At 41.2% G+C, this 14,981-nt stretch overlaps 1 long non-coding RNA gene across 1 annotated transcript in view; it reads left to right on the top strand.

Annotated features, from left to right (window-relative positions):
- LOC136794021 (uncharacterized) overlaps positions 1-14,981 on the top strand; it is a 91,887-nt gene that overhangs the window by 59,489 nt on the left and 17,417 nt on the right. The window lies entirely within an intron of this gene.

Genomic DNA, 14,981 nt, shown 5'->3' with positions numbered 1-14,981 from the left:
AGTAAGAGAATATCTGAATAGTTTCTTAACACAGTTACAAATTAAGACTTTTCTTGGCTTGGAATGTAGGCTTTTTTTTTTTTTTTTTTTTTTTTTTTTTGCGTTATGCGGGCCTCTCACTGTTGTGGCCTCTCCGGACGGGCAGGCTCAGCAGCCATGGCTCACGGGCCCAGCCGCTCTGCGGCATGTGGGATCCTCCCGGACCAGGGCACGAACCCGCGTCCCCTGCACCGGCAGGCGAATTCTCAACCACTGTGCCACCAGGGAAGCCCTTTAAAAAAAAAAAAAAAAAAAAAATGTTTATTTATTTATTTGGCTGAGCCAGGTCTTACTTGCGGCACGTGGGATCTTCATTGCCGCATGCAGGATCTTTAATTGCGATATGTGGGCTCTTAGTTCCCTGACCAGGGATCAAACCCGGGCCCCCTGGATCGGGAGTGTGGAGTCTTAGCCACTGGACCACCAGGATGCCCTGAATTCAGGCATCCTCTAGGACAGGCTTAGTAAGCTTGCTCCTGAATCATTTACATCAGGGGATATAAAACTTTAATTACTCTTTACAAGAACTTGTTTAAAATGGCATAATTTACCTAAAGTATTTGAAACAATTAAATCCTATACTGGCTTATAGAAAAGTAATTGAAGAGTATTAAACCAAGTGTACTCTTGTCTCTTTGTCCTTAGGAGCCAGGGCCTTGAGAATATGAAGTTCAACCAAAGAAAACATTCCTTAGGTGAGACTTTTTCTTGGCCTTCGAAATCTTGCTAGCAGGCACTTTAGTAACTAGAAGTTTCCTTCTAATCTTAAGGGAAAACTCATTATCTAGCAGTTTGGTTTTTTTTTCTTAGAGAAGATAAATTTACATTTTTTTTCTTTCACAGCTCCCAACTCACTTTGACTTTAGTTTCCCTGAGTGTCATGCTCATCTTCCAGCCAGCTGGTCTCAGAGCCATCACCTCGTGACCAACCACAGATGCAGTTGTGTTGGTCTTGTTTTTTACTTGAAGAAGGAACACTTTTCTGACCCACACACAATGATACCACAGAGGCTAGAGATTGCCCTTATGCTTTAAATCCATCTCATAACGTCCAACTTTGATTGATATTTTGGTTTTTCCCTTTGACTCAAGCCATCATTTAAGATACTTTTTAAATCTCCAGGACAAGGAAACTTTTTTTTCCTGATTTGGTAATTAATTTCTAGCTTTATTGTGTTGTAATCAGAAAATATAATATTTCTACTTTTGAAATTGATATTTTCTCTTTGGCCTAATAGGTTAACAATGTTCATATATATTTTATGGATACTTGAAAGAAATTGAATTCTCTATTTTCTTCTTTTGCTTGCAGTTTTTTTTTTATGCTTTTGGACATAAATCTGATATTACCCTGTCTTTGATTTTTCTGGAAACTGGTTTGAAGGTAGCTTGGTCAAGATACCATGAGAATTCTCTTTTCATCACAAGGGGATTTAAATATTTCCTTCCTCCTTACAAATACCATGAATTTCAAATAAAATTTCTGTTAATTTTACTGAAATTTGAGTTTACTATAGATACTGAAAAGCCACCAGAGTGGTCTTCTTTTCTTTATTGACCTGTAAGCCCAGTGGATAACTATGAATGTTAAACACATTTAGATTGTCTTACAATTGCTATCTACTAAGTGTCCTTAGCTTAATGACTTAAAAAAAAAATGTGAAAAGAAGAGCAAAAAGCTCTTAGAGAGAAAACGTGCATAGAATTTTCTCTCTTTTTAAAACCAGTTTGCCTTAACAAGAATAGAAATCATATCAAAGGGTACATGATATCAACATGTCTTATTTCTGGTGATGTTAACCTTGGTTACTTCATTAAGTAATATCTGCTGAATTAAACTACTATAAAGTTACTATCTTTCCCTTTATAATTAATAAACGTCCTGGGGAGGATGTTTTGAGACTAGGAAATTATCCTGTTTCTCCTCAAACATTTGCTTATACAGTATAATTTTAGTATACAGAAGTGAATCTTGCCTGCAGCAATTATTACAGTGGTAATCTAATGGTGATTTTCTATTTCTCTCATTCCTTTTATATTTATTGATTAGAGTTATTTTGTAAAAAAGAGCTGTCTCTTTTTCTGTATTTACACATCTCCATTTTATTCATTCATTCATTCACCTATGTATTTATATACGTATGGACTCACAGATATTTTATTTGGGGGGGGCTATAATTGAATACTATCATTTTCTTACTCAACTATGTGTGAATAATTTTAACATGATGGATTTTTTGGTACAATGAAGTATATTTTTGTTTTGTTTTGTTTGCGCTACACGGGCCTCTCTCTGTCACGGCCTCTCCCGTTGCGGAGCACAGGCTCCGGACGCGCAGGCTCAGCGGCCATGGCTCACGGGCCCAGCCGCTCCGCGGCATGTGGGATCTTCCCGGACCAGGGCACGAACCCGTATCCCCTGCATTGGCAGGCGGACTCTCAACCGCTGCGCCAACAGGGAAGCCCATGAAGTATATTTTTATTTCATGTAATTCTTCTACTTGCTCAACAGTTTTTTGTTTTGTTTTTGTTTTTGTTTTAACCAAAGCATAATAATAGCTCAGTAATGATGGCTATTCAAGGGTTAGAGTCTTTATATTTACAAGGCATTCTATGCAGGGTGTGATTTTAAAAATAATGCCAGGTGACTGCTTTTATAGGTATTATTGTACGTGTATAGCCATTTTAGAGGAGAAATTGTCTGAAAATGTGAAATTTTCAAACAAGCAAAATGTAGATGTAGCTGGATACGTCTATTAACACTTTTCCTCAGTCTGTCTTCTCTTTGACCACCAGGTGGTGCTGTGGGCTTTTAAAATTACCATATAACCTCCCCCCCTCGCCCCACCAGTTCCCCCGCCCCCTTTTTTTAAAGTATAGTCTCTAGAATGAGTGGAACAATGGAGATATTCTCATCCACAGTCTTATTTTATCAGAGTTTTAGAGTGGAGATTCTAAGTGACTTGCCTAAAGTTACAGCTAGTTATGAGAGCTGGACTTAGAGGCCACCCTCCTGCCTTAACTCGTTAAACTTGCCCAGGAAGCCAGGTAGACTGTGGAAGAATTTTTCAATTTCTGCTAAGCGTTTAGTAGAAAAAGAGTTACGTGGAAGAACAAGTTTTCACAGTTGCTGAGACTGGCTTGTTTTACAAGAATGCTGGCAAACCGACCTACATAATGCAAATGGTATTTTGACTGACGAATATGGAAAATGTGACCAGAGACTTGCAAGAATCTAACCTTGTCCACATTTCCCTTAGAAGCAGTATTCAAGGATTGGCTAATTCAATGTTGGCAGCGACCTTGTAGAACAAAACTGCTGCAAATAATGACAGTGGCTGTATGCAGGGAAAAATTTAACAAAAAAAGTGCAAAACTTACACTCTGCAAACTACAACGTATTGTTGAAAGAAATTAAAGATCTAAAGTGGAAAACCTCTCGTGTTCATGGATTTGAAGACTTGATATTGTTAAGATAGCAATATTCCCCAAATTGATCCACAGACTCAACACAATCTCTATCAAAATCCCAGCTGCCTGGGCTTCCCTGGTGGAGCAGTGGTTGACAGTCCACCTGCCGATGCAGGCAGGGGACACGGGTTCGTGCCCCGGTCCGGGAAGATCCCACATGCCGGGGAGCGGCTGGGCCCATGAGCCATGGCGGCTGAGCCTGTGCGTCCGGAGCCTGTGCTCCACAGCAGGAGAGGCCCGCGTACCACAACAAACAAACAAACAAACAAAAATCCCAGCTGCCTCTTTTGCAGAAATCGACAAGTTGATCTTAAAATTCATGTAAATTCAAGGGATCCAGAATTGCCAAAACAGTCTTTAAAAAGAAAAACAAAGTAGGAGGACTCACATGACCTGATATCAAGACTTTTTCTAAAGATATAGGAATCAAGACTGTGTGGTATTGGTGAAAAGATAGACACATAGATAGATGGAACAAAATAGAAAGCTCAGAAATAGATCCATACAATTATAGTCAACTGATTTTTATCAAAGACAGAAAAGCACTTCAACAAATGGTGCTGGACAAATTGGACATCCATATGAAAAAAAAGCAATAAATTTTGACACTCACACCTTACAAAAAAATTAACTCTAAATGGATTTTATACTTAAATGTAAACTGCAAAACTAAAATTTATAGAAGAAAACATAGGAGAAAATCTGTATGACCCTGTATTTGGTGATTAGTTTTTGGATATGATGCCAAAAGCATAATCCACAAAAGAAAAGTTTGATAAATTGGAATTTCTCAAAATTAAAATATTTCATTCAGTGAAAGATACTGCTGAAGTGAGTGAAATGGCAAGCCACAGACTGGGAGAAAATATTTGTAAATCACATATGAAGTGGAAGATTTGTATCCAGAATACATAAAAAACTCAACAATAAGAAAGCAAAAAACTCAATTTTAAAACTGGACAGGAACTTCCCTGGTGGCACAGTGGTTAAGAATCCGCCTGCCAATGCAGGGGACACAGGTTCGAGCCCTGTTCCGGGAAGATACCATGCCGCGGAGCAACTAGCCCGTGTGCCACAACTACTGAGCCTGTACTCTAGAGCCCACAAGCCACAACTACTGAAGCCAGCGTGCCTAGAGCCCGTGCTCCGCAACAAGAGAAGCCACCACAATGAGAAACCTGCGCTCTGCAACAAGGAATAGCCACTGTTCGCCGCACCTAGAGAGAGCCCGCGCGCAGCAACGAAGACCCAACACAGCCAAAAATAAATTAATTAATAAATTTATTTTTTAAAAAATAAAAATAAATAAAACTGGACAAAATATCTAACCAGAATACTTCACCAAAGAAGATATATGGATGTCAAATAAACCATTAAGCATAAAAAGATGCTCAATATAATTTGTCATTAGGGAAGGCAAATTGCAAAACAATGAGATGCCCTGACATACCATTTGAATATTAAAAAGAAAAAAAAACTCTGACAATAGCAAATGCTGTCAAAGATTTGGAACAAGAGCTGTGGCAAAGCAGAAATGATACAGGCACTTTGGAAGACAGTTTCTTATAATGTTAAACATGGACTTACCATATGACCTAACAATCATGCCCCTAGGTATTTACCCAACTGAATTGAAAACTTATGCCTGTACAAAAAGCTGCATGTGAATGTTTTCAGCAGCTTTATTCATAATCACCAAAAATTGGAAGCAACCAAGATGTCCCTCAATAGGTGAATAGATGAACAAACTGTGGTATACATGATGGAAAACTATTCAGTAAGAAAAAAGGAACATGCTATTCATCCACAAATTTACATAGATGGATCTTAAATGCATTTTGCTAAGTTGAAAGAACCAGACTGGAAAGGCTACATATGGAATGATTCCATTCATGAGACATTCTGGAAAAGGCAAAACTGTAAGGATGGAAAACACATCAATGGTTTCCAGGAGAAGAAGGGGTTAACTAGGGAAAGCACAGGGTATCTCTAGAGTGATAGAATTAACCTGTATGGTACTGGAGTGATAGATAGATGACTCTGCATTTCTCAAAACTTACCAGCACAGAGTAAACTGTAATGTATAAAATTGTTTCTAAATCAACCAAGAGGTCAGAAGACACAAGGAGTGAAACGCTGATTGTGACAATGCTTAATGACTTGCCTCCAAAGAGCAGAGTATGGAAAGAGAGAGCAAAAGTAACTTTACAGTGAAGAAAGCTGGCAAACTCTATCTGGGCCTATTAACATCATCAGTGTTGAGTCATGTCAATAGCATGTACCCCTTCAGTGACTGAAGTTAACATCACTGGTAATGGGACAAATAAAATTTTCTGTGCCTCCAGAATGCACTGAGAAAGACACACCATCACTTCTGTGGTATTCATGGCCAGAAATGCATAATCTCAATCTGAACATGAGAAAATATCAGAACAAAAATTGAAGGACCATTCTGTGAAATAAATAGACTGTATTCTTCAAAAAGCTCAGAGTCATGAAAGCAAAGAAAGACTGGATTTGTTTGAAGGGGATTAAAGAGGCATGACAATTAAATGCAACATGTGATCCTGGACTGGATCCTGAACTGAAAAAAAACTGACCTTTAGAAGACATGAAACTAAATTTGAATGCAGTTTCTAGGTTGGAACCCAGGCATCAGTACTTTTTAAAGCTCCCAGTAGATTTCCATGTGCAGCCAAGTTTGAGAACAAGTAGAGTCCTTCCTCTGTTTTATTTTTTAATGAATAGATTTATTTTTTATTTATATATTTTATTATTATTTTTTTTTTTTTGCGGTATGCGGGCCTCTCACTGTTGTGGCCTCTCCCGTTGCAGAGCACAGGCTCCGGACGCGCAGGCCTAGCGGCCATGGCTCACGGGCTTAGTTGCTCCTCGGCATGTGGGATCCTCCCGGACCAGGGCACGAACCCGTGTCTCCTGCATCGGCAGGCGGATTCCCAACCACTGCACCACCAGGGAAGCCCCTATTTATATATTTTAAAATAAAAATTGTATATATATTTAAGGTATACATCATGATGATTTGATATACATATACATGGTGAAATAAGTACTAGAGTCAAGCAAATTAATATATCATCTCCTCACATAGTTAGCATTTTGTCCAGTGAGTGCACCTGATATCTATTCTCTTAGCATATTTTGTGGTTGACACAGTATTAATTAAGCATAGTCATCATGCCTATACATTAGATCTCTAGACTTATTTGCCCTGGTTTTCAGTTAGAACTCAATGCTCGCCCAATTAGACCAAGCAGCTTCCAACTCCTGAATATGGTGTTTGAGAATCCCTAGGATGTTCTGAAGACAGATTGTCAAGATGACATGCTATAAACCTAACATTGGCATACCTTTATGGTAATTGATAAGACTAATGATTATATAACTACATTAAAAGAATTGTACAGAACTTGAATTATGTAAATAACTAATCTTCCCTCACAATGATGTTTCTTGGTCATCAATTCTGCCTTTTTTCTTAATTTTTAAAGACAAGCTTCTATCTCTAGAGCAAAAAGGGCAAACAGTGAAATCAATCCAAGAATAAAGTTAAGAAGAACCTGAGTAGCTTGTCTCTAGGTGTCAGATTTCAGCTGTTTTGCCTATCAGGATGCCAGGCCTTTTCACCTCCTGAAAGACCAGGCTTTTTACCAGCTATATTGCACTATTTACATCTCTACAAAATAAAAAAGAACACTGCATCCTTACCCATCCTCCAGCTAAAGCCCCATCTCTCTTGTCTTTCCAAGCAAAGGGCTGAACACTATCTTGGTTTCCTCACTCCTGCTCACTCTTCAAACCGCTAGAATCTGCCTTCTTGCCCCAGTACAAAGCTCACTGTTTCTACTGAGATTCCGCCGTTTTTCTTGAATAAATGCTTTTTGGATTCTTGCAAGCCTTTGGTTAATTTCCGAGTTCTAAAATGTTGATTTTGACTTTTATTTTTGGTTAGTGATCTTGCTGCTTACATGGAGGAGTGGATTTTCAGAGGTCCTTATTCCACCATCCTTAATCTAAAACCACTCATCATCTTCCCCCTAAGCCCCAAACTGCCCTTCCTGCTTGGTTTCTTGTCTCCTTAAATGGTAACCACAGAGTTTCATAAACCAGAAATCTGGAAATCATTTTTGACTCCCCCCACCCCCTCCCTTCCTCCCTCCCTCCTCGGATCCAATCGAACAACAAGTCCCAATCATTCCACTTTCTAAACCTCTCTCAAGCCCATCTCTTTCTTCTCAACCCCACTCTTGTTACCAAGATCCCATTACCATCCCCTCTCCCTTTAACCCCCTCCTCTAATGGGTTTCCTTCCCACTCTATAGCCTCCATTTTACTACATACATATGGCTCATTTAAAAGTGCAGAATAGGGGCTTCCCTGGTGCGCAGTGGTTGAGGGTCCGCCTGCCGATGCAGGGGACACGGGTTCGTGCCCCGGGTCCGGGAGGATCCCACATGCCGCGGAACGGCTGGGCCCGTGGGCCGTGGTCACTGACCCTGCGCGTCCGGAGTCTGTGCTCCGCAATGGGAGAGGCCACAGCAGTGAGAGGCCCGCGTACCACGAAAAACAAACAAACAAAAAATGTGCAGAATAGGGACATCCCTGGGGGTCCAGTGGTTAAGAATCTGTGCTCCCAATGCAGGGGACGAGGGTTCGATCCCTGGTTAGGGAACTGAGAGTCCGCATGCTGCTCGGCCAAATAAAATAAAATTAAAATAACAGCTTTACAGGGACTTCCCTGGTGGCGCAGTGGTTAAGAATCCGCCTGCCAATGCAGGGGACACCGGTTTGAGCCCTGGGTCAGGAAGATCCCACATGCCGCAGAGCAACTAAGGCTGTGCGTCACAACTACTGAGCCTGCGTTCTAGAGCCCCTGAGCCACAACTACTGAGCCCACGTGCCCTAGAGCCTGTGTTCTGCAACAAGAGAAGCCACCGCAATGAGAAGCCCGTGCACCCCAATGAAGACCCAACACAGCCAAAAATAAATAAATAAATAAAAATGTGGAATAGTGCAGGATAAGAGTTCAGGCTTGGGACTCAAGTTGATATGGGTTCCTATGCCAATTTTGCTATTTAGTAGCTCTGGGTGTTTGGGCAAATGATTTATCCACTTTGTGACTCAGTTTCCTCATCTCTAACATTAAAATAACATTGATTCTTAACTCATAGAATATTTATGAGGATCAAGTGAGAAAAATCCTAGTATTTATTACATTGACAGACATGTGGTAAGGACTCAACATATGATAGTAATATGTTATTAAGACTAAAGTTTCAACTTTTTAACACAACTCATAATGTACGATAGCATCTTGTAGGGGTTTACCTTTCTACCGCCTTCACTTATAACTCCCTGCTTACTTTATTGGAGCCATTAGAAGTTTTATTTTCTCATATATATGAGAACATAGAATGTTCTCTCTCAGCTCTCAGCCTTCAGACACGTAGCACTCTCCTTCTGAAACTCCTGCTGTTTCTCCAACACAACAAACATGCTTCTGGTTCAGCACCCTTGCACGGCTATTCCCTCTCCCTGGGAGGATCTTTCCCAGATCTTCACATGGCTTGCTCCTTTTTTCCACTCATGTCTCTACCCAAATGTCATCTCCTTATGCAGCCTTCCATGATCACCATATGTAAAGTGGTGCTCCCGTGACTACCCCTTCAATCTGCTTAGTTGTCCTTTGTAGCCCTATCCCTACCTGACATTATATGATTAATTTCTAATTTCTTTTTTACCTACGTGTTTTCTCTGTTAAAATGTAAGCTCTACAAAGGCAAGATTTTTGTTTTGTTCTTTGTTGTATTTCTGACATTTGTAAAATCCCTGACTCATGAAAGATACTTAAATATTTGTGGAGTGAATGAATACATGTGAGATCATGGTGAGTTTCCCTGGTAAGATTTACTGATGAAGCTATACCAAGAGGTAGATAAGAAATAGATACTAGTTCAGATACCTGAAATGGCCTCCTAGGATCAGCTATAGGACCAATGACAGACACAGGTTCACTTTTACAGATCTATGCCATTAAGACAAGAGCTAAGAGATTCCAGGTAGAAACAATACCAATAAAATAGAGGCTTTCACTAGTTTCAACGGGTGGACCAAAAGACTGATCTTGGATTAGTAACTCTCTCTGAAAGTTTCTATCATTATGGTATTCCTGGGGTTGGTTGGACATTCACTGACTTTTGAAAAATTATTATCCTTTGATGCACACATATTAATACCTGCCTTGGGCTAGCAGCTTGCCTCTTCTCGCTAGAGCTCATTCTGCCGTGTGTGCAATCAGCCAGCTGTCATGAACTTTCTTATCATGAAGGGAAATCTGGGTTTCATAAGATCTTTGTTTTCTTCTTATTTTTTCTTTTTTTCTGCGGTACGCGGGCCTCTCACTGTTGTGGCCTCTCCCGTTGCGGAGCACAGGCTCCGGACGCGCAGGCTCAGCGGCCATGGCTCACAGGCCCAGCCGCTCCGCGGCATGTGGGATCCTCCCCGACCGGGGCACGAACCCGCGTCCCCTGCATCAGCAGGCGGACTCTCAACCACTGCGCCACCAGGGAAGCCCAAAGATCTTTGTTTTCTGTGGTTCATCCTCCGCTTCTTGAATTTTCTGCTTATGGAATCTTACTCTCTAGCTGGTATTTCTGTTCTCTCTCTTCCTTTTCTTATTCTTCCTGAAACAGCTTCTTTGGAAGAATGCTGCCTTTCTGCCCAAGAGTTTATTAAGAATATCAGCTTTCTGATGCAAAGTTTTGTAGTCATTTTCCAGTAGAACTTTGGCTTAAATAAGTCAGCAAGATTCGTGTTCCAACATCTCTGTTTTCCAGCCCTCGCCGAGTTAGCTTCTCAGCATTTAGTTTAGATTGGAAATGGCCTTTATCTTTTTCAACTATTGTTAACAAAGGCTCCTTTCGTGAGCCATCTATCATCTGTTTTTAACTTCTCAGTCTGGTCACCTGCCAGCTATTTCCGCTGCACAATATCATTGCTCAAAACCTGCATTTCATTTTCTTTGTAAGCAAGACCACTTGCTATGTCTTTTTGGAAATTTCTGACGATGTTTGGTTATATCACTCAGCTCCTTTCAGTTTTCTGCTCCCAGTTGTAAGTGTCCAAGTCTCTTAAGTCCAGTATATTCTTTTTTAACCCTTGGAAATCCAGGTTTTGTCCCTTTACTAAAATTAACTTCATTAAAGGCTCTTTTCAACTCTGAAAGTTTGCAAAAGTCCTTGTAAAAATGAGTAATATCTCCACTGAGTTCTTGCATTCTAATATTTTATCCCGGTTTTTATATTCCTGTTCTTGGGGCCTAAAATAACAAATGGATTTACCACTGGCATTTGATTTGTTCCTCCAAGCCCTTTGATTGCATCTCCATTTCCTCAAAGAGATTCTTATTTGTATCTTGGGTTCCCCAAAAAACATCTTTGTAGCTTTGATCAGTTGATAATCTGACAGCTCTAAGAATTTCTTTTTTCCCCCAAGAGGCTTTTAAATTTCTGCACAGTGTGCTGCCAGTCATTTCATATCTTTTTCTCTTTATGGACAGAAGCATTCCCCCTGGAAAATGCCAAAGTAATTACTTCTTAGTAAGACAGTTATGCTTATAGATTCCGAAGGCACTTATTGAAAATCAGGCTATGGAGGCTGCAGTGGGAGACCGTGATGAGGCAGAGAAGAAAGAATGCTGAGGCCAGCAGGCGCCAAAGATAGGCGCCTCGGCCCAGAACGGGCAGTGGGTAGACCAGATGAAGCAGATTCCTGGCAGATCCAGTTGAGAAGAAAAGTCCAGGAAGAGCTGGAGCTCAGGATTCATTGGTCCCCCAGGACCTCCTGCAGTACAGCGTCTGGCCCTGACACCCAGATCTTAATTCCAGAATCAGGCAGGGCTGGTCCATCTCCAGATCTTATTCCAGCCCTGCCACGGTCAGACTGTCTCCTCAGCAGCACAGGTAGCCCAGTGGCACCTGTGTAGGAATTAGAAACAGATACTTCTTCCAGGATGCTGTCCTGCTATCTGCCTCAAGATAGTTGTAATAAATGCACAAATCCACAACGACTATGATGTGAATGGTACCCACTAAGTCATGCCATCGCCAACCCGCACAATCAGACAGAGTGGTCTGCCCCTCCTGCACCCTGCTATGGGGACTCCTTCTCCAGAGGCCCCTCGGGCTTCTCTAACTCCCTACGCTAGAATGATCCTAAAAATAGGTCTCGCTTTCCTTCTGGGAAGGTCTCCAGTTCATTTAACCCCTCTGCTGACCTCCTTTCCTCCAGCCTCTGCCACTGTTGCTACTTGAGATAAAAGGTAAATCCCCGAGGTTATGAGTGTCCATAGAAGCCCAAAATATTTAAAGGAGGTAGTTAAGCTGCCCTAAGAAATTGATGGTTTAATATTAGGAAATCTATCAGTGTAATTCAACCATCCTTGAATTATTTTGGAATCATGTTCTTTTTAAATACACTATTGGACTGGATTTGCATATGTTTTTTTGGTTTTTGGTTTGGCTGTGTTGGGTCTTTGTTGCTGCACCCTGGCTTTCTCTAGTTGCAGGCAAGCGGGGGTTACTCTTCATTGCAGTGCGTGGGCTTCTCATTGCGGTGGCTTCTCTTGTTGTGGAGCACGGGCTCTAGAGCGCAGGCTTCAGTAGTTGGAGCACACAGGCTTAGTTGCTCTGCTCAAGTGGGATTTTCCCGGAGCAGGGATCAAACCCATGTCCCTTGCATTGGCAGGAGGATTCTTAACCACTGTGCCACCAGAGAAGTCCCTTGCTTATGTTTTATTTGGGACATTTCCATCTATGTTTATAAACCATGTTTTAAACACAAAAGAGAACTTATTAGCCCATTTAACTGAAAATTCCAGTGTTTATAAGTGAGAATGATTTTTAAATTTCTCTTTTTGTGCTGACCTTGTCAGCACCTGGTTTTGGTGTCACAATTAAACAACTCTTTTAAAATGAGTTGTGTAACTTTCCTTCTTTTCTGTTCTCTGAAATAATTTGTATAAGATGAAGATTAGCTGTCCTTTGAAGTTTTATTAAACAAACCTCTAAAAATACCAGAGTGAACTTCCACTTGGGCAGGAGTAAATGTTTTTAAAATTATATAACTGTCTTGCTGAGGTGGCAAAAAAAAAAAAAATCTCAGAGTCTAATAGAAGACTTCTCTATAAATCTGGATCTGCAAAATGCTAAGCTCTTTGTGTAAGGATAAAGTAGAAATAAATGCACATCACGCAGGGGGCCAGGAAGGAAACTTGCTTATCTTGATCTCGTTGTTGAGTGGAGAGAGACAGAAGTGACTTCTTCAAGAATTTAAAACCAATTTTGGGGGGGCACAAGGCTGCCTGGAGTAGAGTATATTTTCCGTTCTTCTTAGCAACATGATGTGGTCATGTGACTGTATGTTCTCGCCAATGAAATGTAAGTGAAAGTGATGCTTGTGTTTCATTCAGGACTTTTCCATGTATGTTCATAAATGAGATTGATTTTTAATGTTCTTAACTTGGACTGACCTTGTCTGGTTTGAGAGTTCTCAGAAAGGGAGAAAGGTATTGAGGTAGCCAACTAGCAGTCTCTGCTGTCCTGGTACAAGAGGTGAATGAGACATGGAGCGGGGTGTCACAGAAACAGAATTTTCACATGAGCAAGAAGAATTCTTCTTCTTTAAGGAAGATCCCAGCCCTGGGATTGTCTAAGTTTCAGTACAATAGCTGCCTTGAAAAAGAATAGCTGCTGAATTAGTGATGGAATGTGAAGGGAGATGAAGTGAATTATTTTTGTCTTCATTGGAAAGTCATCTGGAGCATTTTGTGGGCTAGAAGTGGGGGGAGTTTGGGGTTGAGTTATTCAGAAAGGAGAAAAAAAATGTGTGTTTGTCTGTGTAAGACAGAGATCCAATACAATTTAAATATTTCTTGAATGATCTCTTTTCCTGGATGTGCTTGTCACAGCTCTTATTTCAAATAGGCCTGAATTCAACCTAAATCCAGTCTTCTGCCTTCCTCATTTCCTCCTCCCATTTGTCTTAACCTGCCTCTGTGCCCCTCAAAGGCATTTCATATTAACTGCTAATCAGTGCCTTGCTCTTGAGCAAACCAGGCCTCCCCCATTCACACTGGCAGAGCCCTGGGCTCAAGGCCACAGTGCTGGTCTGAGCTGGAGTGGAGCAGTTTAATGAGTTCCTTTATCTGGGAGGAACTGCTGACATAAGGACTCCATTCAAATACCAGCAAAAAGTAGAAGACAAAATATGCATAACCCCACCTTCCAACCCCACTGAATTCCACTGGTCCAGGTACATGCCTTATTTTCCTATCACTAGGTTGGATCCTGTGAACACCTACATGTTTGTCAATGTTCTACGTTATTAGTCCTCAAATCTCTTTGCTAGTATTGATCTCAGAGAGGCAGCAGCAGTGAGCAGTGGCTTGAGGTGGGATCTTAGTTCCCTGCCCAGGAATTGGACCTGGGTAGCCTGGATGAAAACCAGGAATCCTAGCCACTAGGCCAGCAAGGGCTAGAGGCTAGAAGCAAATTTTTCCTGGCTCTTACCCCCATTGAAAAATGCATTTCTCAAGAAGGCAAAAACGGTAAAAACAGGCACCAAGTTTATTATTAGAGACACAGCACAACAAGTGGCAGAGCACATAGAGAAACTGTTTAGTTAAGACAGAAACAAGGCAGAGATAGATACACACACAGAGAGCAAGGGTGTGGGCATCCTCCCCAATGAGGAGGAGCACAGTAAAGAGGAGGTTTAAGCATTTATATAGGGCAGTTCTTCCAGGTCTTTGTTTACCTTTGGCCAATCATCTGGTTTCTTTTCCCACACCTGACCTGCCCTAGGGCCCTCCCCACATGCATGTGCAACTTTTTTCCAAGGTGGATTCCAGCCCAGAGGGCTTTGGGGGGACTTGGCATCATCTATTCCGGGGTGATGCCTCCTCCTTTTTGACCCACAAGGAATCTTTCTGTGCATGTGCAGTGTCTGCCTTGCCCCAAGGATGGGAAATATGTGACCTCTTGATGCTTTACTCAAACAAGGTTTAGCCCCTCTCTCTTCCTGCCATGACTGTGATCTTCAAGTGTCCTCAGGAGACAAAGCCTGGAGGCTGGTTGTAAATATCTAACCTGGAGCCTACTTATCTCCTGTCTCAGGAAATGCAAACAGGAGGCTAGTTGTAAGTGTCCCTCCTAAAGCCCATCTTTTTCTTGCCAAGAAATGTAAACAGGAGGCCAGTTATAAATGCCTAGCCTGGAGCCCATCTATCTCCACGCGCAGAACACTGCACATAAAAGTTTTTTGAAGTATGTATTCCCTCACACATTTCTAGTTTGACAGCTAAAGTTTCTCATCAAATTTCATTTAAGTACATAGGATATTATTCCTTCATGTTAAAGTTTTGACATAGTTTTAACTGTTACATCATTCTT

The sequence above is a fragment of the Kogia breviceps genome, chromosome 4 (assembly GCF_026419965.1).
Source record: "Kogia breviceps isolate mKogBre1 chromosome 4, mKogBre1 haplotype 1, whole genome shotgun sequence".
Lineage (NCBI taxonomy): Eukaryota > Metazoa > Chordata > Mammalia > Artiodactyla > Physeteridae > Kogia > Kogia breviceps.
The sequence above is the reverse complement of the archived record's forward strand: the minus strand, read 5'-3'. Positions and strand labels throughout refer to the sequence as shown.